Source organism: Falco punctatus, assembly GCF_963210335.1.
Source record: "Falco punctatus genome assembly, chromosome: 2".
NCBI lineage: Eukaryota > Metazoa > Chordata > Aves > Falconiformes > Falconidae > Falco > Falco punctatus.
In genome coordinates, this window is record NC_137581.1 from 81,172,211 (window position 1) to 81,198,226 (window position 26,016).

Here is a 26,016-nt window from a genome sequence, read left to right on the forward strand (position 1 = left end):
TTGTAACACATTTGTAACATGAAGGTACAAAAATGAAGAAGAGGTTACTGATCTAATGACTGATCTTGTAACATGGGCTGGAGAGAGGATTGCAATGTAAATATGGTAAAAACCCAGCTTTGGGGATGGCCAGGAGAGCCAACGTTACCTTCAAGAGAGAGTGTCCAGCAGCAGAGCTGCCAGGAGCTACAGAGGGGAAGGGACAGTGCTCTACTGAAAGAGCGGTGCTCCGGGAGCCGCACCACCACCAGAGCAGTGTGGCTCAAAGGCACTCACAGCTCAGCATCAGATGGTCCTCAACACAGCACAGTGTTAGTAGCCATAGTGACTGGGCTGCCATAATGGTTTCTAACTGCCTATATGAAAACCATATATATGGCTTGCTATGCATTTAATTTTAGCTAGGGAATAAAAAGGAACAGTTGGGAATTTTTCCTGTGAAGGACTTGATTTCAGGGACAGGGAGCCTGAATAAGGTTGCAGAAGCCAGTGAAGCACTCACATGTTTCTTGCATGTATTGTTCTTTCTGTGAGCTCTGCTCCCCTTTCCTCCTTAGGAGGGGGTGCACCTTGCAGTTTGGGAAACATTGCTGTAGGATAGAAACTGGAAGGTAGGCGAGGAGCTGGAGGCTGTTGCAGAGAGTGTTTTAGTTTGACAGGGTAGGAAAAAATGGAGCAATCTGCAGTAATGGCAAGGGAAAGTTTTGTTTTGTTTGGTTTGCTTTTTACTCTGGGCAACTCTTTTGCTGTTTTGTTCGATTCCCAACCTCTCCCTCTCCGGTATTGCTCCATTCCTCCTCAGCCATCCCCTTATGCCTCCCACTCACACGTTCATTAAGGATTAATTATTTCCTTTACACTCATCCTTGCCAACCCTGGCCTTCCCCCCATGCTCAGAGCTTTCCCAAGCTCCTTCAGCTCTGCACAACCTAGCTTCTGCTCGCTTAGAAATCCCCTGTTTAAAGCAAACAAATCTCTGTTCAACCAGCTGGGACCATTTCTTCTTCCCCTCCCCCAGGGGAAACCACTATCCCAACCTTAAAGTCAGACCCTCCCTTGACCTTGACATGGAGGGTCTACAGCCACATCACTCAGAAAGCTTCACATCCCTGCCATCTAATGCACCTGGGCTCAGAAACCTGTTTATTTCTTGTGCTGGCCCTGGGAAATTGAAGGAAGCAGCAGGAAATCCTATGACCAGCCGTTATCAGATCAGTCTAATATAGGCAGAAACTGATGCTCCCTGTTCTTGGGCAGCCCAAGGGCTCGCAGGGATGCCCATACCCAGGGGGATGCAGCTGAGCTGCCCCAAAGCAGTGTTGCCACACAGGCTGCTGTGCTGGTGGTAGTCCCCAACCCAGCCCACCCCAATACCCAAGTCTGGATAGCTGCAGTTCTGGCTTGATTGCCGGGGCTTTGTCCATCACCTGTAATGAACAAACTGCAGTGCGGCTACATAAAATATAGCTCATGTGTAGGGGAAGTCTGGAGGCAGGAAAGGGGAAGACACAAATCATCCAGGCACAGAGGAAGAGAAGATGAGGAGGGTAGATATTTATAATTTTTTCCCCTACAAGAACACCTACACCTTACCCGCAACAGGAGTATCAAACATTCATATCAGCTAGAACCTGGGGTTTTTGGAGGTGGGATTTTTGTCTGGCTTTTTCCTTTTTAAAGAAAGTGTTTCTCCATCTCACTAGCTGAAACTTAAAGAGCCTCCTGAGAAAGGGGTAGCCCCTTCACTGCCACCCAGAATTAATATGTTAATTTAAAGACAAAACAAACGTGTTAGTCTTTGAAATGACTATGAGGCTGCTAGCTGGAAGAGCTGTTTGCATGTTAAATGGTATGACTGCCTGAAGACAGCATGAAGTGTGAAAGGTGTATATACAATGCAGACTAGTACAGCAGACTCTTTTCTCCTTATTAGTAGCTTTTTTTTTCCCCCTCATTCAGAGCCACACGTCACTGGGAAAGTAGGTACTGATAGTGTTCTTCCTTTGCGTCCCAAAACACAGAAGGGTGTTTGCCTAAACATGCAAGCACAGAAGCAAGACGTGTGTATTTTGTATAGGAAGCTGCTTTTGTTTGCTGCCAGTAGGATACACAATGTGCTCTCTACAGGGGATCAAGATGTAGGGCTGTACAAACACCAAGCAGCAATACCTTACATAACTGGCCCTGGGGGAGAGTTGTGTGTCATGAGGAGAAACAGTTTTGCCAGGAAAGGTAAAACACAAGAGACGATGTAGAATTCATGGAAGAAAACAAGAGGCTGGTGGAAAAAAAATAAAAACAAACCAAATTATCTGTGCAGATTATCACCAGACAGACCACTCTGAGGAAAACAGCCGCAGAGCTATGACTACAGGTTCACAGTCGATTCATCACTTACCGCAGCAACTGCATCCATAACCCTTCCAGCGTGGGGGATTTGGCCAGTCTACCAGCACCAGGCAAGCAGGATGGCTCGTGGGGCTCTTCCCGTGCCACTCAGGTCCCTTGGTGAGCACCTGTCTCTCCCAGATGGGGTTAAAGGACAGGAATGCTGCAGAGCCAGGACTGGCTCTAGGGTGGGAGAAAGCAGGTTACTGTGAGTCTGGTCGGGGACACAGGGGCGGGTGGTGTCCTGTGAGTCAAGTGCTGAGCCAGGGAGGACCAGGGATGTTTCGAGACCCGCTAATGCACTCCCACTCCTCCCCAGGGGACTGCCTGGATGGGGGGTGAGGGCAAAGCACAGCAGGCTGGCTGTCCCCAGAGTCCTGGTCAGAACCTCTGTGCTTATGTGAAAAGTACTATGGGCCTACTTATAGAAAATAACCCCATAATGGCATGACAGTGTCTAAGTTTTGCACATGGATGAATAGACAGGTCCCTCTTGGATAGCTCGGCATGGGAAAGGGAAACTTTCTGGAAAGAGAGACTGGATGAAAGAGTAAAACAGGCTTGTAATTTATTGACAGCCTGAAACTCTATTTGTAAGAAGGTCACTCACTGCTGGATCTGCTGAGAAATTCGGCCCATTGCAACCAGCAACAGTTTTTCTAAACCTTAACAAAGAGCAGACAGTGACAGTATCACCGACTGTTCCACAGAGTCCCTGAAACTGCAGATGCTCTGGTTCTCCCTGACGCACAAACACCAGCTTCTTCCTTTTTAAGCTACTCCACTAATACTTATTTCTGTCTGGGAGAGTCAGGGATTTCAAGTGACCTCTCAGAAGTCTTGCAGACCACGTGGAGAGCAGCTACATGAGAGCAGCCTCACAGCACTGTCCATCTAAAAGGAAGAAATTAAGACCTCCTAGGAAATGAAAACCAGCTCTTCCCTTCTGCAGCTTCCCACTAGCATTGCCTTCAAGGACAGTCCCCCTCTATACAGATATGTTGGCAATGCAGTATATTGTTAGGAGCTGAAGGTCTTAACCAAGGCATCAGTAAACATCCAAGCCAAACAAACTTAACATGCTTTTTGATGAAGTATGTTATTCCCATCACTTCAGTGAGGGTCCTTCACCTGCTAACAAACATTCATCGACAATCACTGCAGACAGAGTTTCAACAAAAAGATGGAAAATGTAATGTAAGCTGGAAGCAGCAGTGAGCTGCCAAACTGTTAAGCAGGGAAATGGGTTTGATTTTTATAGATGTCTTTTGCACTTCAGAGAAGTACTGTAATTGCAGATACCAAACTGAGTAAGAAATAACAGTTCTTCTGCCAGTGCAGACGAAACACTCCCCAAAGCCTGTTATTAATAGAAAAGCACGGGCATTGCCAGCAAGATAAAAAGGTCAGGAATAACATTTAGATATTTTCCAATTAAAAAAAAAAAAAAAAAAAAGAAAGAGAGAAAGAAAGTTGTTCTAGTCATATTCCGAGGTGAAGCAGAAGTGCAGATTACATTAATACTGTATTTGCACTAGGCTGAGAATACAAATGCATGACCATTAAGTATCTATGGAGCAACAAAGTCTAAGGCAGACAGCTGGCTCTGCAGCCCTGCTCCCAGCCCCAGCCAAGCTGCCCCATCCCAGGGCCTGCAGCTGGGAAACAGGGACTGCCATTGCCTTGAGTAAGAGGTCTGAGGCCTGGACTGAAAACGCTCTAAAGAGCAAGGGATTTTTAGTATTGTTATTGCTGAAAGCAGTAGCGCTTTGCCAAGGGTTCAAAAACAAGTTAGGAAATATTCCAGATCTGCTCATATACTTTCTCTGTCTTTGAAAAATGCTCAGAAACTTAAAAAAAAAAGCCAAAAATAAAATCCCACACACCACAACCCCAAAATCTGAAGATAACCTAGGGAATAAAAGAAGCCCTTTCCTCAAAAGACGCATAACAAATTGTTTTTCTCAAAAAATCAAAACCACAGAAAAAGACCTACAACAAACCATGTGGAGAACAGAAGCCTAAACGGGATTTCTAGAAGAATTTCCATTAAAGGACCGATTTGTAAGAAGTGAATTTGCCTACTCCTTTGCTGTATTTTTTTCTTATGTACAACCTTATTAAAAAATGAAACTATGGAAATGACATACCCTCCATCTTTCCCCTAAAACTGTTTTTTAATAGCACTAACTGAACCAAAAGAACTACCCGAAACCCCAATTGTAGTCAACTCTATAGAACCTGAACTCAAACTACAAACATGAAAGAATGAAATATTTGATCCAGGATTTTTCACCTTCACCTTTATGCTTGCAGGTCAAAGACAGACATTAAATCTTTTTTCAGAAGTATTTAAAACCCTGAATCCAAAATTATCTGCAGTACTGCTTTAAGTGTTTGCAGAGTTGGAGCTTAACATAATTCTGAAAAATGATTAATTGGTAACCTGTAAGGAAAAGTTATTTAAACTACAGGTGCAGAACAATTTTTAAGCATGCTGTTCTTTGTAGCACATAACACTTTCTTCTGGACAACAAAAGAAAATACTCCTAGCATTAAAATTATTTTTAGAATTTTACCTGAAAATCTTGAAACTACAGTATTTTTGTCAGAACATTGATAAAACAGAAGTTCAGTTCTCCTTACCACATGCTTTTAAATATTTTAGAATGTAACCTCAAGAAATTACGACTTCAGATATATTCCTTGGTTCCTTAGTAGCCTATAAAACTGTGTAAAAGGCATGCAAATATGACAATGAAATACTGACTAAGAAAAATTCAAAATTTAAAACCTAACCTACCAATAGAAATCTATAATTATTCTTCAATATTTTTAAAGCACTGCAAATACATTAATAATTTGTTGGAATTACAACTTTATGTCTATCTCCTTCAAGGCAGTAGGGTATGACCGATAGGGAGAAATAAGTGGTTCCTACATTGATAGGAAAGCTTTGCTCTCAACATCATTACATGATAAAATGGATAGATTACTTAGGTAGTTCTATGGTTTAGTGAAATCATTTATCTCTTCCAAGATATATATAATATTTTAAGGGGCTTTATTCCAGGCTAAGCAATTTTTGATACAATTTAAGAGATTATATAAGTTGCCAACACATCTTTAAGGGTCAGCTTTCTTTTTGATATATACTGCCACAGTTCTATCATATAGGCTATTCAATATGAAGAGTAAAAAAATATTTGTGTAGCCCTCTGAAAATAAGTGTTTAATTAGCATGTTTTTATCTCTAGCTGTGCAGCTCAGAAAGTATAAAAGTTATTTAAAAAAAAGAAGTAAAATGTCAGAAGCTCAGTAAATGCACTATAATTTATTATAATGTACTTCACCATATACTTTACTGTAGCATAGCATTTCATTATGGAACAGTTTTCCCAAAATGTATTTGATATTAAAACTCAAAATGATTCAACAATTGAAACTGAAATTTAAAATCTATTTTTGTTTTTTAAAAAAATTAGAATTCTGTAAAAGTAAGTGTGGATTTTTTCATACTTTTCCTTTACAAAATCTAATATCTGTACAATATTTATTTTTTTCATGCTCCTCCCACCAAAACCTCAGTAACACACCACCACCTTTTTTATTCACAGATTCCTAGAATGGTTTGGGTTGGAAGGGACCTTTAAAGGTCATTTGATCCAATTGCCTCAGCAATTAGCAGGGTTTTCACCTAGGTCAGGTTGCTCAGAGCCCTGTCCAACGTGGCCTTGAATGTTTCCAGGGATGGGGCATCTACCACCTCTCTGGGCAACCTGCTCCAGTTCACTACTCTCATTATAATTTTTTTTTTCCTTATAGCTAGGCTAAATCTACCCTGGTTTAGTTTAAAACCAATATCCCTTGTCCTATTGCAACACACCCTGCTAAAATGTCTGTCCTCATCTTTTTTTATAGGTCCCTTTAAGCACTGAAAGGCCGCAGTTAGGTCTCTGTGGAGCCCTCTCTTCTCCAGGCTGAACAACCCCAAATCTCAGCCTGTCCTCACAGGAGAGGTGCTCCAGCCCTCTGATCATTTTCATGGCCCTCCTCTGGACTTACTCCAACAGGTCCATGTCCTTCTGATGTTGGGGCCCCAGAGCTGAACCAGGTGGGGTCTGAGCAGAGCAGAGGGGCAGAATCCCCTCCCTGGACCAGCTGGCCACACTTCTTTTGATGCAGCCCAGGATTCAGTTGGCTTTCTGGGCTGTAAGCACACATTGTCGGGTTTAATCCACGAGCACCCCCAAGTCCTTCTCAGGGCTGCCCTCCATCCATTCTCTGCCCAGCCTGTATTGGTAATGCAGGCTGCCCCTGCACAGCTGCAGGTGCTTGCACTTGGCCTTGTTGAACCTCATGAGGTTCACCTGGGCCCGCTTCTCTAGCTGTCCAGGTCCCCACGTTCTACTCTTCAGATAAAAAACAGCTAACATTAAGGCATGCAAATTGCCAGCAATCTTGACTTTAGGTGTTAAAAATCCTGAATTATGAATAGTCTCAAAACCCAGAAACTCCTGGATCAGGAAGCATTTCACACAGGCTGGAAAGAAGGGGCATTTAAGGGAAATGTCTTTTTTTTCCCCTAGAGTGAATGGACATGAATTTTCAGATCTGCCTCTGTGTTCTTTGATCTGCTCTTTCCTTTATACTTTAAATAGAAAAAAAATATCCCACTGTAATCTGAAATGGGTTCAAATCAAAACAGGTCATCTGTGCAATGCTGCTTGTACTTTGACAAGGTCCTCCCCCTGCCTCAGCTATCTGGGAGCAGTTCCCAGCCTCTCATGCAAGTTGGGGCAATTCTGCATTCCCTATGCAAAATGAATATTGCATGACATACAGCTTGATGAGAACTCAAGGATGTTTCAAAAACTACAGCAAACTGCATACTTACAGTACACCAGGCTAAGCAAAAGCATTCCCTGTTTAAATGCATGATGTTAGTGCATGGAAGCTGGGGACACGATACTGTGTTAGCCTTGAGCTGCAAGACTCAGTAGCATACAGGAAGGAGAGAATAACAGAAAGGATTTCCTTTACATATACTGGGCACAAAAAATATCTTTAGCCAGTAATCTGATTTTGGACTACAATTAAAGAAAAAAGTTACACAAGAGATAGGGAATTAACAGGTTTCATGTCTTCATATCAATCCAAACATTAATTTTTGGGTGCCATGTCTATGCCATAACAGAGGGTGAAGTCTGCAGTTCAAGTAACCAAACATCTTTTCGCATTGCAGGAAAGTCTGTTTCTATTAGATGAGAAGGACAGAGAAGTTCCTCATAGCACATATGCTCCCGAAGGCAATATTAATTCATACTAATGACTACTATAGAACGACTATAATAAAAAATATGACTAATAATTCATTAATGATTGTCTTAAGTATCTTATTTTGCATAGATGTCAACCTTGTGCCAGTTACTGTACAACACACAGCAATCAGTGAAATATCTGCTACCTTACTGTAACGTACTTAGCACTGCATTGATCTTTATCATGCTCAAGGAAGTGGCCAACATGAACATTTTACTACTGCAGCTAATGCCAGAGGCTATTCCTTTGTTTCAAGTGGAAGGTGCTCATCTTTTAAGCCCTGAAGCTATTGATTTCATATCTCACTGTTTCCCTGGGTGGGAAATACTGTATCATGCACTAATGCTGTCCATATGGATTTTGTTAGAATGTCCAGTTAAAATACATAAAAAAGACCACCTGATTTCCAAATACTTGTCCAAGTTTTTAAGAAAACTATTTCAAATGTCAATTTCAAATTTCAAGCACATCAAAACCACACTTTTCACTCTTCTGCTTTATAATTTTAAATTGCAGCCAATTGTCAACAATAGTAAGGATGGAGAAAGGTACAAAGAAAGTTTCCTTTTGTCTCTATACACAAATTAAATAATATTTTTACTGTGTAAAATTTCCAAGGAGCAAATGCCTTTCTCCAGTAGCACTGCCAGAATATTATGGATTTTCTGGTCCCCTCCTGCCTGCACTCCTCCATCTTCGATGCTTGCAAGCCATGAATCCTCCAGAAGGTACCTGGTGAGATAATTGTATTGATTTCCTTCACCCCTCCATGTTCTTGGCTTACCTTCTTCTTCCACATCCAGCTTACTTCACTTGCTTTGACAAGGTTTTACTGTCCAGCTCTAGCCCTGTTACCCAGACAGAAGCCCAGCAGCAGAGTCAGTTCCCACCTCCCCTCTCCTGTGCCTGATCCGAGTACTTGTGCGTTTTCCTCTGCTGATCCTCACATACAGGGAAAGCAAAGTTGCCAGAGTCTGTAAACCCATTCCTTTTCCAAACATACCCTGCCATGGTGGTTATCACTGAAGAGTCCTGTGCTGTTGTTGCCTTCCCCTGTTCATAATCTGCTCGGTTTCATCCACCTGTTCTTGACTCTGAGCACTGCTGCTCATGGGTTATGGCACGTTGTGCCTAAGCACACTGTCAGTAAAATGAGTGGCCAAATTAGGAAGCTAATAGGTCAGAAACGGCCACTCAGGAGAGCAGAAGCAGAAGCTGCCTATAAAATATATCAGCCTGGAGACCTCCAGCTTTCTTACTGCAGTCTGTGTCTTTCCTGGCACCCTTCACCACAAAAGGGAAATGAGGAAGGAGCCATGGGCACTTTTACTTTCTATATTAACCAAAGCGGTTTGGGATACCCCTTTTTTTCCCTGCTTATCGATTGTGAGTGGGGTCTCACAGTTTCTGTGAAGATTTACAGAGTGTGGCAGAAGGTGGGGGTGTCCCACGCGCAGTGGTGCAGCCTTGCCTTCACTGCTGTCCCTGGGACTGAAGCTGCCCTGCACACAAGACGGCAGCAGGAATGGGCTCACTCGCCCTCTTTGCTGGTGAGAAGTGGGTTTGGGTTTACTCTTTTCTCTTGCTTCTTTTTTGACATCTGGTGCTACCACACAGAAGGCCTCAGCAGCACAGAAATCAGGCAGTTTCTCACAAATCTGCATTTCTCATGAAGCTTTATTCCATCAAGATCTCTTTATTTATGCATAAGAAGGATGCTCCTGTTAGTTTGGGCTGGAGTCTAGGCCTTTGGAGATGTGCATGTACTTCTGGTTTGCCCCAGGCTTCTTGTGGCTGGGAGAGGGCAGTGTCACCATGCCTTACCCCAACATGTGCAAGGGAAATAAAAGAGCCCTTTCATACTTCACCCTGCTTCTGGGAGTACAAAATATCTGGGAGGCGTTCAGCTGTCACACTGAGTGCTGTGGAGAGACAGGGCTGAAGGCTTGTCACAAGGACTCACCCAAAATCTTTTCATGATAAAAAATTCTTGCTGGGTTCAACTAACCTAGTGGTTTTCAAGTGTTGCATACAAGCATTTGGGCTTGACGAGCTTTAAATGACCTGGAGAGCATGGGTTGGACAAAAACATGCCTTTTGAGTAGTTCTGGAGGGTGGGCTACCAGGCTTTACATTCCCACACAATTTCTCTCTTTGCGGGTGTCAGCAGGCACCCCATGGTACTGGGTCTCCAGCTCCAAGGCATCATGAATATAATTAATTTTCCAAACTCACCATCTATGGTCATGAAGACAGAGTCTAAACCATTCATAGATGTGCAGGAAAGCTTGACTACCTGTAGTACATACTTAAATACATGTGTATACATATATACCTATATATATGCATACAGTTTATCAACTGAGCTACGAAAATGTATTACATTGTCCTATAAGACTGAACAGTCAGCAGCTGCCTGGGTGCAGGAATATTTTTTTAAGGTTTCAGAAGGAGAAAAGAATTCAAATTCATTTTTCATTATGGGAAATAATAATTTTGATTCCAAACTTCAACATAGCAAAAACCTTGACAAAGCAGAAATCTTGAGTCCTCCATATGTCAAATATGAGACTCCTAATGCAAGTAAGCCTTTCAAAAGTTTACTGAAGGAATGGCTGACCACTGCTTTGCCTCCCAGTCCCCTGTTTTCTACCCTTTTTAGGTAACAGACTAACTTCCCTATTTAGAGTTGAAACTGTAAAGCTGGTCTTTCAACATCACCAGTCTGCATGCTGAATCCTAAGCTTATATTTACTGACCTGGAAAAAAAAAATCCCCATTACCTTCTGAATCAGCAATCATTTCAACACTGTGCAGAGCTCACAGAAGTAGATACACAAAATTTAACACCAGCAGAAAGCACATGAGTAGTAATCAGAGCGATGAAGGGCTGCAACAAACAGTTTGATGAACCTGAAAGCTTCGTTGGAAGAATACTGATAGTCCATTTGCAAGTGGGAAAACTGCCTGAAACTTCAGGGTTGATTTTTTGGGAGATTTGTGTAGAGGCTTCTGTTTGTTTTGGATTTCATTATGGAAAAATAACATATTTATTTATGTATTTTACAGTAACTTGTACAAGAATGAGAAATGCAAAGCAGTACACGAAAAGCAGTTAAATGCAGCTCTCCGTAAGAGTGTAAGTCCTTTGAGACAGTAAATACATGAAGAAAACTGACAAAATCTAAACATCTGATATTTTGTGTCAAGACATCATGCAGTGCCCAGTATGTGGTCTAGAAGCACCTGTATTATTACTTATTGGAGAGAGAAGCATATTCCTACACATAAATTTTATGCTCTAAACCTAGATGAAACTAGATCATCACTGGGGTATAAAAAAGCCTGTGTGCAGAGGCCATCCATAGTAAGTTCCAGACCTATGACTCAAACTCCAAGACACCAAAGGGTTACAAACAAATAATGTGAAAAGTACATGCAGACTTACTGGCAGGCAAAACCTGAATTTTGTAAACCTTGTACACCCTGATTAGACCATTCAGTCTCTGAAGTTTTGTTGAGGTTGTGTCTGAGCATGAATTTGCTCAAACTTTCTGTTTTGTGGACATCCTCAGGAAAAAGGGTGAAAAGCTGAGGACTGTCAAAGACAGTGAGGTACCACATTAAAAACACAGCAGGGCAGAAAGATGTAATTTTGTGCTAGGCTGCTATAGCATCTAGTCATCCTTGAAATATCTCATTTCTGTCATGAACAAGTCTACTGTATGAGTGAGTAAAAGAAGTAGAAAGGAACAAATCATTCTAAAAATTCAATGTGGTTGATAAGGCACCATAAAAAATTCCTCATGTTTAGCATAAGCAAACAGACAAGACATTATGCCAAGAGAAGGATGATTAAATGTTCCATCAGTAGAAAGGGATATGGGAAGTCCACCTGAGAGAAATAGATGAGAAAAATGGAAACACCAAGAAATGGGGAAGACAAACAAATGGACCCAAAGGTACTGTTAGTGGGCAGGTAAGGGGCAGACTTGGTTTAACTCTGGCAATCCTGTCAGCCACATAAAGTCCTAACTGAATTAAAGCAGGGAGGCATTCATTCAGATTTTGCATACCCCCAATTTGCTGTGAAAGCAGGTTGTAGTGAGGTGGGTGTCAGTCTCTTCTCTCAAGTAACAAGCAATAGGACAAGAGGAAACAGCCTCAAATCACTCCAGGGGAGGTTTAGACTGGATATTAGGAAAAATTTTTCACCAAAAGGGTTGTCATGCACTGGAACAGGCTGCCCAGGGGAGTGGTTGACTCACCATCCCTGGAGGTATTTAAAAGACAGATAGATGTGGCCCTTAGGGACATGGTTTAGTGGTGGACTTGGCAGTGTTAAGTTTACAGCTGAACTTGATCTTAAAGGTCTTTTCCAACCTAAATGATTCCATGATTCATGCAAAATTGCATATTGGGTGAAGCAATGGGGAGCCAAACCACCTTGGCTACCTTTCCTTTTGCCCTCTCCCCATGCCCTTCTCTTAGCCTTTTTTATATTAAAAGTTTGAGATAACCTTTGGGGTGCCCTTGAGCTACTCAGCAACAGGTGAATTTAAACATGAACAAAAAAACCAAGGCCATGCTTTTGAAAGAGCGACCCAGGCATGTTGCAAAAGTCTTTTTCTTCTTCCAAAATGAAAGCTGAGGCAGACCTACTCATGTCTGTGAGGAACCCACAGACTGCCCAAGCACCCTGGTGGTGTGTGTGGCCAAGCCTGGGTTGGTGAGCCAGTCCGCATGGGGTGGCTGCTCCTTGGCGATGCCCCTGGACCAGTGTGACTGGGGCTGAGTGGCAGGTACACTGGTCACCCTGGAGGGATCCTGGTCCCAGCCTTTCCTCCCTGTCATGCTATGCCAGCCTTATTTATACTCAGGGCTGCTGTCATGGTGTCCCCTTCTGCTCTGCTGTTGCAGCTCTGTGATCAAACCAGTGCAGAGAGACAGCTCACGTGGCTGGGGGAGCTCCATCTCCTGCCAGCCCCACTCTCCCTCCTGCCGGCACCCACGCAGGCACTCACTGAAGTGGGTCATCCCAGGCCTCCTTGCTTTGCGGGGTGGCTTCTCAGCTTCTGGAGAATGACTGCCGCCTCTGTACTTTAATTCTCCAACTGTTAGAAGCATCTGCCCTTTGCTAGTTCTCGATGCCAGGAGCTCAGGGAACTGATTTTTGAGGATGAATGTATTCCTCCCTCTCCCTCTCCACAGCTCCCCATTTCTCTTTTCAACCTACCTCCCCCCAAAAAAAAACCCAAAACACAATGTCTCTGAAAGCATCACTGTAAAAAACCTCAACGGTAAAAAGGAGGGGAAGGAAAAAAAGGAAAAAAGAAAAAGAAAAGGCAAGAAACGGTTTCCATGGCAAATTTGCAGGACTTAATCTCAGCACGAAAAGAAGAATTTTAATATTCTTTCCTTGTTTTAGAACATGCTGGATAGCAAATGAAATTGTCTGTTGTGTGTTGGCTTCAAGGGTATTGCACTGATTTATGTCCATAGAGACTTTGTCCATTATTTTCTTATTTTGTTCTCATAATCAGAAAGTTGCTTATGACTGCCATGTGAAGAAGATTAACATAATTTAAATCAACAGCTTTGTCCAAAAGCTACTCAGAAACTGGCAGAGTTTGCTAGGAAATAACCAAGGTCTAGAGGTTTCTCCCTTCTGAAACTCCCTGTCGAAGCACTGATGGCAGTGATGCTATTTGGTTCTTCCAGATAGTATTGGACACCCTTGCGGAAATTACCCTTTCCTATAATGCTCCAAAGGTATTTTCTGTAGTGGCTTCCAATATCTCATTTGTTGGTGTTGTGACCCAAGACACATTCACTTTATGGACGTAGCAGGACAGACTTCAGTTTCCACTGGAATATCAACAGTGTCACACTGCTTTTGGCTTCAAACACTTATTTTTTCCCTTGTATAAATTCAAATTGATCTGGGAGGAGACAGCCTTTCTGCCTGGCAACAAGTTTACACACTGTCCAGTTTTGCAAGTACAGATATAAACACATTCAAACAAAGCCTGCAGATGATCAAAGATAATGAAATAAATGGATCTTTTGTCTTCTGTTTCTTTCAGCCTGGTAGCTGTTCTCCAATGTTCTTGATAAATAGCTCCTATCCCACCCCTCAGCTCCACCTTCTTCTGTAATTCATACAACTTCAGGGGAGATACCAGGCACTAAATCTTCTGGATATATTTTAAAAAAAAAGCAGCATCCATCCTGTTAATAAAACCACCTCTATACTTTACTGACACTTACATTTCCTAGCATAGCACTCCTTTTCTTGAGAGACAATAAAAAAGGGAAACATTAGGAAAAAATCTCAGTCTGCATTTAATTTACGTAAGTGAAACAAGGTTTTTGACTTCTGGTTTTCAGCTGGTTTACTCCTGTTACCTGGAGGGATTTTTATGTAAAAGCAAGATCAGTATTTGTTTATTTGTAGATAATTCATTGAACAAAATCCTATATATTGAAGTTGGACTCGATGATCCTTATGGATCTCTTCCAACTTGAGATCTCTTGTGATATACTGAAAAAGGTTAACATGTACAGGTGAAATTAAGTTACGTGGGAGCTGATGTATTCTTCAACTGTAAACACATCTTCCTTGGTCATATGAGAATATATGCTCCTCTATATTTTGCTAACTTCAAATGTTTTTCTTGAGACCTTCACCACATTTAGTAATTGTTTGGCCTCAGTACATTGAGTACATACGTATGTCTAAAATGTCAGCAAAAAGCATTAGGGATTTTTGAGATCATGTTTGGCCTCCACAGAATAACCACTTACTGGAGACAAGAGAGAAAACAGTATTTGTAAAAATTAATATATATGCAGATACATTACAATTTCTACACAATGTTCCAGTAAGAAGTAGACCCAACATGCAAAACTCAGATCTATGTTTTTGAACCACTTTGCATTTATAAAAAAAGCCATACAAACCCAAGAGGATTTGCTTGGATTTGGTCATTTGTCCTAAAATACACTCATGTAAGAACTAAAAGGATCAGTCAAACTTTATACCAAGATCAATGTCTGCACTTTAGGGTTATTTATTATCTGTGCAGTGGCAGCTCCTAGAGGTTTTGGTGCAGGCCTGGATGCTTTACACCTATGGGATTAATTCTGTTTCATTATAAGCTTATACAGATCTAAACTAAGGAACTTGTTGGCACCACCAGAATAAAAATAGTAACAGAAATGGCAGTTCCTGCTCTAAAGTGCCTACAGCTAAAGTTTGATGGGATTTTTCAAGAAGAAACAATACAATAATCCTAGATAACTAGGTATTATGCTTTTAACAGACAAAGGTAGGATTGGCTGCTTCTTATGACTAGTGAATACAAATAAGTATAGAGTAGGTACACGCTTACTTTATTGCATATACTTTTAAAATGCTTGTGTAATTATGTATAATGTATATTTAATTGAGCTATTGTATTTTTTTCAAAAGTTGTAATAAAAAGCTTAATCAACAATACTTAAATGTTTAAAAGTGCATGTTAAAATATTAGATGAATGGGAAAAGTTCATGTTGAGATAACATTTTTCAAAGAACATATATGACAGAGGCACCTTAATTCTGTTTGGTTGGCTCAAAATCTTCCCAGAGTCTTTTGAATACCTTATTATAAATTTAACAAATTAAGCCTAAATGGAATAGATTCTGAGAAGGATCTTGGGATGAGGAAGAAAAGTGTTTACCCATCTTAATCAGAATATAGTGAAACTAGTATCCATCTATAAATCACACTTCCGGCTCTTAACTTCTTTTCTTATTAGTGACCAGTGAACTGAAAGAGAGAAAATCATTTGGCATCAATAAAACGTTTTGTTACAGCAGGTATTTTTTTAATACATTCCCAATATAGAGAAGCTTTTCTTTGGGTATATTACTTGCAAGTCACAGATGGCAGAAGACATGAAACTTCATTTGGCATAGCTTCTCTAAGAATCCCTTCACGTGTTAGTCAGCACCTCAATAAATTATTTTTGCAGGTTAATCAAATCGGCATTTGTCCTTAGCGCAATGCTAAGCTTAAGACCTGCTTATAAAGATCCTGATGATTTCATTTATTTCAGCACACCCAAATTCACACGGTGGCTCTAGAAGACATTTTTAATTGATGGTAATTGCATGTGAACCTCCTAATGAGTCAGATGAGCTCTTGCTTTCCTTCTGCATTCCAATGAATTCATCTGGGTGTGGGAGCTGGGGAAAGCTTGTTAAATATAGAGCTCTGGCACTGAAAGACAAATGCAATGCTGCAGGACCACTGCTATTTCTTAAGAGTTTGGGCTGGGTGAGGGGTGTCCTCATTATCATTTCATATTCTTTCATAACTTTTTTTCTAAATCAAATAGCAAGCTAGAGATTGTTAAACATACATTAACATGGTTTACTTGCTGCCTTCATTTTCACCTTTAGAAATACAGATATTCTGTATTTGTGTGTTTCTTTTCCAGACAGATGCCACTACCCATTTTATAGGCACTTGCATTAAAGAGGTTAATCTCATTAGAAAGTCTCTAAAGCACAAAAGTTACAAGAAAAACTGGAAAAAATTCTACTCATTAGTTACTGAACTGGTTTTGCTGAAATTTTTGCAACAGAGTACCTCAGTGCAATTGCAAGTCTCTTTCTTGGTGCATTAAATACAGCTAATATTAACTGAATAAACAAAAATATGATCTTGAAAATATTCACATGTAATATCATCACCTCTCATCTTCGCCAAAAGTAAAACTGCACAGTATATATGTATCTTTACTTTTTACATACTGCTCATCTACAAACACTGCACAGTACACATATTTCTGGAGGTGATATACATTGATTTGAATCATGATTCTACAGATTTTCTGGCCAATCTCCACCCACACACACAGAGTACACTCCGTATCTTATTGTAGCTTTGCTTAATTCATCACGAAAATGCAAGTAGGGCTGATCCAAAAAGCACAATATTTTCATCTCTACATGAAAGCTCTGTAGGAGCTCTCTGGGTAACTTTGGGCCACCATCCAAGTCTCTGGACTTCCAGTCTAACAGTCACCCAGCTGGAAGACTGCTTTTGGAAGTGCCATTTGGCGACAGCACCATTTACTAGGTAGCAGAGAATTTGAGATTGGCTTCTTGTAGGAAGAAGTTTCAAAGATCAGAGAGCACTGCAATAATGCAACAGCTGCTTAGGAGTGCAGTCCATGTTCTGCATGTCAGAAATGTCTTCATGATAGGAGACCAGTAAATTTGATGTGGAAAATACGTCAAAGTCATGTTGTGGTCTTCAGCAGTAAAGCCTGGCTGCAGCAAACTCACAGTCATGACATGATGAATAACATTTCTAGTTCATTTCAAACAACATGCTCTGGCTAAATTGTCAGGATATAAATGAGATTTACCTAACAATTAATACATGCTGTACCAGCTCAGCACATCTTTTCAGTTGTTGCTTTTGGTAACATTTCAGACAGCTGTGTGCCAAGGGCCAAATTGTATAGAATTCCTTGCAACTATTAAAAAGTGGTCACAGAAATTTAATTACGTCCAACTTCAGGTTAGTACTGGTTAAATAGGCCAGATCCCTGAGCTTAATTTTTTTACTTTCTCAGAAAACACTACAGAAAGTAGTACAGGTGTACAAGAAAGTAAATAAGAAGGCAGGCATGTCTTCAAAAGGAAAAAGAGCTCAGGGTGTTCTTTCCTAAGGTTTTAATTTTAATGCCTTCTTTTTCATGGAGCAGCTGCAGTGGCAGGTGATATATAATAGCTTGCCAGTGGCTCTGCTGGTATTTACTGAGAGCAGAGGAGTGAGATGATGTGAGTGTCCCAAACTTGGGTTCAGGCTGTGGTGGGAAGCATCTTCTTCCCACTCTTCTTGAGCTTTTGTTTCTCTGTACTGACTTATCCCAGTCTCCATGTTTGTGGCACTTTCTTCCATTTGTTGCCTTTGCCCATTTGATCAGTCCTAGGCTACAATTCAGCGTTTCCAGCCCCCATCTCTTCATCCAGCCCATTCTTGTCCTCTTAATTTTCCTTCTTCTATCCCCCTGCTCACACACAACTCACTCAAACACACACTTCACACCCATGGTCCCAGGTCCCTCCCTCTGGTTTCTCATCTGACCTGCCTCTTTCCCCATCATATCTTGGCTTCTTCACCTCTTCACCTGGTCAGGCAAGATGTGATCGGTACATGTCTATTGGGCTGTTTCTCTCTTCTGACAGAAAATGGAATTTGGGATTTATGCCCATAAAATAGTTGCACCCGCGACCTGCTAACAAGGGTGAGGAGGTGGTGCTGCCCTCTGCTACCTGTACCAAAACCACTTAAGTGATTCCCTTAACAAAGAAAACTGAGAGTTATTTTCCAAAAACAAGTAACTAAAAAAGCTCATGAGTAAGGCCACCATTCCTTCTGCCTATGTGTAAATGTCATCTCCATGTTCTCTTCTGTGCTTGATCAGTTCCCACAGTTGCTCCATGGCCAGCTGCTTGCTGCCACCCCTGCCGGCTCCTTCCTTGCCTGAAGGGTGCAGGGCACCTGCCTGAAAGCCCCGTTCATATAAACAGGATGGGAGTGAATACAGTGCACACACTATGGGGTATACAGTATTTCTTGGGATCAAGCCCTCAGTCATAGAAGTCCTTGAACCTTGCTCGTAATTATCCACTTTTCTCCCCCATCACTGGAAATAATGTGCCTTTCAATTCCACGTAGCTTTACATTGCCCTGCATGCTTATTATTCTGTTGTATTTTAAGTGCTCTTCCAGTTTTCCCTCTGCATGTGACCACCCACTTCTCCACCTACAGTCTCTATAATGTGATTTCTATCTGCTGTATCTTATAATAGTTTAAATTATGCTAATTGTATTCAGAGATTAAAGTAAAAATCAGTACAACTATTATTCTGCCCATATACTGTACCAGTGCTGGTAGTTATTCTCTTCAGAAACGAACATGGCTAATAAGATAAGAAAATTACACTTGCACACAGTTCATCAGTTTCATATTTAATTAGTGAGAAAAAATTATTTCCATGTCTTCTTATTGAAGCAAAATTAACTCTTTTGCCTCTGACTACACTTGCTGTTGAAACCCCAGTTCAAACCATGCAAAGTGCTCTCCATACCAGCTTAAGATTCAGTGTCTTAAATCACTTAGGCTGTTTCAGTACACATATTCTTCTAGAAATGCCACAGGCAAACACGCCTGCATGGCATCACGGTGGACCATGGAGGCCATGCCTTAGCAGCAAGCACACTCCCAACAACCTCACTCGTTATAAAAGCACAAGGAGTTCATTCCACACACATTTCCTGGTCTAATTTTGTTAACGTGTCACGAACAGCCTGGTCTCCAAATCACTCTCAAATTTAAGACTAAACTTCTTAAACATTTACTGTGGCAACAAAAAAAGTGCTTTCAGAATTTAAGATGGCCATGATATGCTGTCAGAAGAGGCCAACACACTCCCACACTTGCTATAAATAACAAAGCAGAACACAAGTACAGGCTAGATTTAACTGAATTTCTTCAATCGCTGCAAAGTACACTTTGCTACATGTTGAAGAGATAATGTGTCACAACACATTTTGCATAAAGTGAAGAATCTATCTATGAGAAACACTTCTGTTTTGGATTTCCCCCCAGCCAGCATCATGGCAGGGACCCTTTCACTAAAAGTGGTCTAAATCTCAATCTCAAGCAAGTGGACACCATTTCAACCAGGCAAATAGTCTCAGCCATCTGTATATGGGTCAGATTTGCCATGTGGAGCTTTATCCTGGTTGCAGGTGGATGAGCAGAGTGCTCTGAGGGCTCTCATACTCATCTAGTCTCTCCAACAGAAGTTCTCAATATTTTTTTTTAAAACCGTCTGGTTAGTTTTTGATAAAGCCACAGGTGAGGGCAGAGAACCAAGTCTGCTGGAAGGGTATTGATTTCATTTGCATGTCACCTTCCAGAATATTCAGGGCTGAGGTTTACAAAAAGCTTTTGTTGGCATTGATGAAGCCCCTGCTGAAAAACCAACATTGTGTCCTGTGAAAGATGGTTCAGGTGCAAACTATTTAGTGTTAGGGCACTTCTGGACTTCATGTGTCTTAGGGTTGGGAAATATTTGGAATACTGGCTTATAAAGTTCAGCTTGCTTGCCTGGATTCACTAAAATCTGAGTGCTCTTGGTTACACATTGCAAATTTATTCAACTGTGACTCCAGAGCTTAATCCACCACAAGTGACCCAAACCTGAACCAGGTTCATCCATGTCAGCACAAACTGACCATTCCAGTTAGCCTTTCCTTTTAACAGCATTTTATAGCCATCTCCACACGGCCTCTGATGTAATTGCTACCAAAAAATGTAGGGCAATGGAAAATCAATCATAACTATTATAGATGCTCCACCTTTACTGTTATTGGACTTTCATTCTTCATTTTGTTTGTGTTGTGCCTCTTTTTCTGATCCTGCAAAATTTATTTATTTATCTACTACTCAATATGTTGACATGCTTACTATACCTTGATGAGGTACAGGCTACCTGTCCTACTGCATATTAAACACTACAATTTTAAGTAAATTTAAAATTAGATATATTTTTAATACAATCCAGTATATTTATCTAAAAAAAACCCAACCTGGAGAAGTCATACTGTTCTACTCCCTTCCCCATCAGTTTCAAAACAGTATTTTTAAACACACACACATATGTGTGTATTGTTATCCTCCGTGTCAACAGGAAGACTTATGGGTGAAATCTGAATCTTAGCACCATTGTAAAACCTATGGTGCACTTGCCTAGAACATCAGGAATATCTAATCCATTAGCACATGCACAAGAACCTTTTTTTGTAATACCAAAATCTGGCGCTCTGCCTGGGATGTTGAATTTCTTTCAATATAGCATGGTTGTGGGGATTTAAATACCTGATTTATAGTTTTTATCATTCTCCTTAGTGCGTTGAAAGTGCTTCTAAGTATGTGACTGATGAAATCAGCAAAAATTTGGAATGGCCTGAATTTAAAAGATACAGATGTGTTACAGAATGATATTTTTTTATAATAGCTGCAATTAATTATCCTGGACCATTGCAATCATTACAATGGACAGTGCTTTTGGGAAAAATATGTAGTTATGTTTATGTAGCGCACCCTTAAGAAGCATAGCTGGGGTAGTGCCTTGGCACGAAATTACTCAGGGCAATCTGCTTCAGCACCTTCATCTGCTTAAAGTGATTATTTGTCCTTCCCTTTTCCTCCTAGAGCTTCCTGTATCTATGGCTTCCTGGACCTCCAGGACTGCTCAGCACCACCTTGCCCATCACACTCTGCCATGTCTGTCTTCCCACGGGGGTCTTTCTTCTGCCCCCCACTCCCTGGGGCCATGCCAAGTCTACACCTTTTTGGGGCCGTACCTTCTGTACTTCCTCTACAGTCCCAAGCCTAATGTTAGTCCTTGCTGTTTGTTTACCGAAGAGGTAGGCTCACCCTGCCAGGTGCTGTGGAGAATATTAGTAGGGCAACCCATGGTCTTAAATAAGAGAAAAAGCCAAAAAGCTGCTGCTGTGCCTGGTGAGGTAGAGCTTGTGAGCACCGCCAGCAAGAGAGTTTAGCAGAGCAGTGCACAGCACGCCAGGAACAGAGCACATCCCAGCCTGATCATGAGTTACTACACTCAAGCGTGTGCAAACATTCAGCTCATTAGCAGTCCAATGTAAGCTCCTGTCCCATTATAGTCAGCATCAAAACTCTCCAAACTGCATTAATGGAACTATATTGGCACAAGTTGCCTTCACCAGGAATGGTAGTAAAGAAACAAAGTTTAAAAACAGTTGTTTCATAATAGTGACATTATTTCTCCTTTCTGATCTTTTTGACATTGCTTTTCAGGAAAGAAATTCTATGCTTTCCTAGCTTATCAATAAGTAGCTCTGTATAAATTATTCCCATTAATGATGATGTCTTCCTGATTTGGAAACCTCAACCTGAAGCGTGTGATAATGGTTCTGTTAACATTTTTTAACAGAATCATTTAACAGGTTTTGTAGCAGTAACATCAACTACAGCTTGTCAGCCCAGTCATTATTGGGTAAAAAGGTGCGCGGGAATAGCTGGAAGTTGTAGGTCCCCAATCAAGTTTGATCCCACTGTCACTGTGGCAGTGCCCATGTTCTAACTTGGCTTTACCTACCAGGAGTCAGCCAGTCTCTGAAGTCCTGGACCTTGTTTTTAATGGTATCTATTTAAGCTTCCTTGAATCTCTGATGCTGGGTCACTCAATGAGCCGTCTGTGTTGCCTTTAAGGAAAAGCATTGAGTTTAAACCCTTCCCTCTGGAGGGGAAGTCAAATTCTACATCAGAATTAGCAGTGACAGGCTGTGGTCCAGATCTGAGTAACACAGTTTTACAAGAGGCTGGGGCTCTGAAAATGAAAAAAACCGATTTCTTCCTCTGCAAAACTGAACACCTCAGTAGATCTCAAATGCTTCTTCAATAAAACAGGCTGTCCCTGGGCTCCTCTCCGTTGCTATAACCTCAGCTGGGCACTAGGGATCTCTTTGCACTTCTCCAACTCATTCTGGTCTCTTGCACAATGCTGCCACAGACCCTCCATGTGCCTCCTGAGGACCCTCCATATGCACAGAAATGAAGAGAAGGCTCAGGCTTGGCAGAAGGTAGAGCTGAACAGGTTTTTTCTGCTGATGAAGCAACAAAATGTCACGGAGTGATTTGTTTTTGCCTGAAGTAATGATTGTGGTGTGGCAGGAAAGCAACTGGTGCCAGAAAGTTAATCATCAGCCCCTTTGCACACTTGCTTCCCACACTCTGAAAATTCAATTCTGTATGTTAGTGCAAGCTTCTCATATTGCCATTGCAACCATGAAACCAAATACTCTGAAGTGACCGCTCTGGACTTTACCATAATTTTTGCTGTGATTTGTCTTAACTGTAGTCAAGATGTTGCCAGGTGAATTAAACCACACAGCAGATCACCGCTGAATTGCTCAAATTAAATTACACTTCAATATTCTATTTTGTTATCACACTGAAGTATTAATGACCAAGCTCATCTAGAGATGCTCAAATAGAAAACACTGCCACTTATCACATGGACATAAAGAGATTATTTGTAGGGAATATATAGTTAAACGCTACAGAAATCCTGACTACTACTTAGAAGATGTCTCTTTGGAAAGGACTGGAAACGCAGGGAAACCTACAAATCTTGTGCGTTGAAAGCTCAAATCCTAATTATTCTTACTTATTGATATCTCATAGCATGACTCCATGCAGCTGAGGAAATAAATCCCTTGCCTCCTTATGAGTCCAAGAATAGCTCTTTCTTCACACAGCAATTGATGAGAGCCTTGCCCAGATTAACGTGAGTGCTCTCTAGAGCACTCTGCTTGGAGGATCTCATCTTTCCAGTATTTGTTATGCTTATCCGAACTTTTGTTTAACTCCTTTGCTCTCTGCGTTTCTCTCTGAAATACTGATTTTGATCAGAGGACAGAAAGACGGTGGAGTTTTCCAACACTCGAGCCATGGCAGCTTGGACTGCAAGGATTAACGACATCAAGGAAGAGGGCGGCCACTTCTCTAGAATCAAGCACTTCACTGGCACTGCTGGGAGATTTCATAAATGTTCACAGCCATTAGCTAATTACAGACGCTTGAATCTCAGCTTCTCTTTTACAAGGCCTTTCTTTGCCCCTTGCCTTGTTACAGTTTGGACTTCTTGTTAGAAAACATCAATAGTCAAAAAGTTAAGGAAGTTACAAGCCCCATTGATCCATATCGCTGTGTCTTGGAGCTAATTACATGATGCTGCTCTATGAGACAATTTGGGAAGCCCAGGGTATGTTTTCACGGCTGCACAGCCAGAGTCCAAGGAGGTGGGAAGCACATCTGTGGGGTTAAGGTACACACACACGCATGCACGTGCACACACGTGCACACACACACGCACACACAGACACATGCACACAGACACACAGACACAGACACACACAGACACACACACACAGACACACACAGAGACACAGACACACACCCCCCACACCCCCCACCCCCCACCCAGGTTTCAGGTTTATTTCAAAACCGGTCTACCCTAAATAATACAAATTTGGAAAAAGCCTCCAGCTACATTCCTCCTATGCAGCTATAGATGACATCTGCAGCAAGGCAAATATACAAATTAACAATGAAAGTGTATCTCAAATTCCCTGAGACTGGAGGGTTGGCTTTCTTTAGCAAAACTTCAGTTCTCTTTTTCAGATACTGGGAAGAGCTGGATTCAGTTGCAAGTAGCTATTTAGCAGTCGGAGCGCAGTGGTGGATGCTGAATTCAGCCTTAGCGCTGGTCCCACAAACTCACTCCTTCCTCCCACGGGACTTTTCAGTGGCAGGGGTGTCATGCAGTGGGACCACAGGCTCTCCCTCCTGTGCCCTGGATGACATCCGTGTTCTCGTCACATCTTCTTCCTAGAGAAAGTCAAACGCTTGGGTTATTTGTTGGGACAGCTCATCTTTCTTCAGTCAGCCAGGCACACAAATAGTGCTGGAAAGGGGAGCGTGAGGTGTTGAACTCAGCTCTGTGCCAGGCTGGACCCAGAACACAATTTCACTTCAAACCAGTTTGAAAGGAGAGCTCACACATCTGAGATGTTCTCAGGACATTTAAATAGGAACAGCTTGAACCTCCCTTGGTAGGCAAAAGTAGGTCAACTAGTATCATCAGAAGAATAAACATTTGGGTGTAGCAATTTTCTACAGGTGTATGGTATCACGTTCAGTGTCATGACTGGGCAAAATTTGGAGATTTAGCAGTTCTTCCAATCTAGGAAACATGTGGCTTCAGTCATGGTTAATCATACTAACGACGCTGTACAACTTCTCCCTTGCTTGAGGCTAAGACAGGTCTGGAAATCAAGAAATACAGTTCTGTTTCTGGTAAGATTTGCCCCTATATTGTGTTTTCTTCATCTGAGATATATGAAGCACTTATAAAATATGAATTAGCTGATCTTGGCAAGGTGTTTTTGAAATAGATGAATACCACTCATATCTTTATGCTGCAAGCTGGGGCAAGGGGAAGCTATACAGACTGACTACTGTCACATATTAGTAGAATCAGGACATCTGTCATTTCATTATAGTTATCTAACAGCAAGTTGTTCTTTAATATTTCATCCATAGGCTTGTGTGCTTTCAGTGAGCAGCTTGTGTGGCTCTTACTGAGCTAGCTTTAAACTAAATAGCTTAGAAGCAAGGTAGCTGTGCTGGTTTTGAAGCCGGGTTTCTGCCCTTTCCCAAATATCCATCATCGAGATGATGGGTTTTGCAGTGGTTGCTGATTTTTCAGTGTCCCAGGTATGTTATTTAAAGTTTCTTTGTGAGTTGCAGACTACATATCTCAGAGCTTCCCATTTACCCATAGCATCTCCAATGGAGATGAAGCAGTTCTTTTCCAGGAATTAATCATATTTTATACTCATCCCAGTAGACTCAAAAGGGAACTCAAAGACTGCAAGAAACTTTCCCACTACAAGAGAGTTTCAGCTCAGAGGTGAAACCCCACAGCTGGCTGGCTGGCTGGCTAGCAGCTCTTCACAGCATCTAAATTTCACAGCTATAATTCTCTGTTTCCAACAGCAACAATGAAGACACCAGTGAGACTGTCATGCCTTTACCACTTCATCCTCCCAAGTTAAGATTTTACTCAAGATTTTCAGACCTGGATCTCAGACACGGTAGAAATGAAAAAATGCCGAGCCTGTGTGAGCTTACCATGCCACTTATTTTTATACACAACTTCTGTTGAATTAATTTTCCCCCTGCAGGCCTCATAATAGCTTTCTTGGGCCTCCCACAGACCTTTCTGGGGTCTCTTTTTGCCTCTTTCCCTTCCATGAGCATGGGGTCACCAAACCTGGTGAAGCAACAGTGACAAGTGGCAAGCAGTGCATGTTGTCAGCAGGGGATAAGCCACCAGGCTAACACTGACAGCTGTTGTGCTCATGTATTGCTCCCTGGCTGCACCCTCTTTACAGATCCCTGACATTTCACTCCTGTTGAATTCTTGCACTCTCTGTTTCTCCGAGTCCTTCATTTTTCAGCACAGCTTGTGGAACAGGGAGAAGGGCTGATGGCCCATGGGATTTATGCACAGGATAGAGGTCCTGAAAGCTGCAAAGCATGGAGTTGTGTCAGTGCACAGGAGCTGGTGGGGCTGTCACCCACACTCCTCGGTTTTGTGGGCAAGTGAGGATGCTGCAGCAG

At 41.7% G+C, this 26,016-nt stretch overlaps 1 long non-coding RNA gene across 1 annotated transcript in view; it reads left to right on the forward strand.

Moving 5' to 3' along the window:
- The window catches only part of LOC308059507, a 198,428-nt gene that overhangs the window by 135,585 nt on the left and 36,827 nt on the right, over nucleotides 1-26,016 (forward strand). The window contains exon 5 of the long non-coding RNA XR_013926274.1: nucleotides 1-26,016. This exon is cut by the window's left edge and continues 17,241 nt beyond it; it is cut by the window's right edge and continues 2,920 nt beyond it. This is a non-coding gene — a long non-coding RNA (uncharacterized lncRNA).